General features: G+C 38.5%; 1 long non-coding RNA gene across 1 annotated transcript; it reads left to right on the top strand.

Annotated features, from left to right (window-relative positions):
• The first annotated feature begins 277 nt into the window (after nt 1-277).
• On the top strand, nt 278-1,233 carry LOC109704383. The gene is made up of 2 exons (XR_002214340.1): nt 278-809; nt 925-1,233. It is a non-coding gene; the product is annotated as an uncharacterized LOC109704383 (long non-coding RNA).
• The last annotated feature ends 202 nt before the right edge of the window (nt 1,234-1,435 follow it).

The raw sequence follows: 1,435 nt of genomic DNA, 5'->3' as shown, positions 1-1,435 counted from the left end.
ATTGCTGGAAAGCCTCGCACGTGGAGAGGCAATTTCGCTTTTAGGACAGTACTGTACATGCCTCGATCCACAGGTCATTTCTAATCCTTTTCTTTAGAGTATTTATTATTTAATTTCTTTCTCGTAATTTTTCTACAACTGAAATTAAACTTTTGAATTATTTTTAAAGAATATTTTAATAAAAGATAGAAAACAAGCATGGACAGGTTGATCCAACCCAGAAGAGATACCAAGTATCAGATCTAATTAAATTTATGTTGGTAGATAAAAAGTCCATGTCTGACCAGTTTCATGATTTCGAGCATATAGTTGAGCAGCTTAGATCTAGTAGTGTAAATCTTGATGAGAGTTTCTTAGTTGCCGCCCTTATAAATAAGTTGCCACCCTCTTGGTCGAACCATGCAAACGATCTTAACCACAATCAGAGAGAGCTATTCCTGAATTATGTCCTAAGATCTATTAGGATAGAAGAGTCAAACCAAGTTAGGGATGAAAAGCCCAGTGAACCTACAAGCCAAACCAATCTATTAGAGAATCCTAAAAATAAAGGTAGAAATTTTAAGTCTTACCAGCTTTAAGAAAAAGCCTTTTTACCGTAGGAAGTTCAATCCAAACTTTAAGAAACCTAAACCTGAGGGAAGTGGAGACAACTCTGGTTGCTTTGTGTGTGCGAAGACAAACCATTTTGCGAGAGATTGCTACTTCCATAAGACTCGACCTTTCATATCGAGGAAGAAAAAGGAAGTTCCACCTGAGCACCAGATGAATATGCTGACTGCTGGGTCTGACCCTTCTGACTTCACTATCAGGTTAGGATCTAGTTTACCTAATATTAATCTTGCCTATAGTTCTTCTGATTGGTGGATAGATACTGGAGCTAATGTTCATACTTGTTCTGATCGTTCGTGGTTTTTCACCTATCAGGACTCATGTGGAGGATCGATGAACATGGGGAATGCTCTCTTTTCACGTGCTAAGGACAGGTCGAGTGTACTTGAAGCTGACCTCCGAGAAGACTCTAACCTTACACAGAGTCCACCATGTTCCCGACCTTAGAAAGAATTTAATTAGTGGTTCTCTTTTAGTTCAGCATGATTTTAAGTTAGTTTTTGAATGTAATAAGGTAGTTATAACAAAGGGAGTGAATATTGTAGGAAAGAAATTTTTGAGTGATGGTTTATTTAAATTATCTGTATCTTCTCCTTCTATTAATGAAAGTGCTCTTGTTATGAATTGTAGCACACTGAACTTTAGCAAATTGTAAGGTTCCAGTGTCAGAATAATATTTGATACTATTCTTGGTGTGTTCGAGGGTCGTAGACTGTGCACCGACCTATTACTCGCGTTTTGTGAAGCGAGCGTGAGTACTTAGCACCAAAATCTACAAACTGCAGGTGTTGGGGTGCTGAGTACCGGTACCACAGTGGGGTACCGG

This window comes from Ananas comosus, unplaced genomic scaffold (genome assembly GCF_001540865.1).
Source record: "Ananas comosus cultivar F153 unplaced genomic scaffold, ASM154086v1, whole genome shotgun sequence".
Classification (NCBI taxonomy): domain Eukaryota; kingdom Viridiplantae; phylum Streptophyta; class Magnoliopsida; order Poales; family Bromeliaceae; genus Ananas; species Ananas comosus.
Note: the sequence above shows the minus strand (reverse complement) of the source record. Positions and strands in the feature narration are given on the sequence as shown.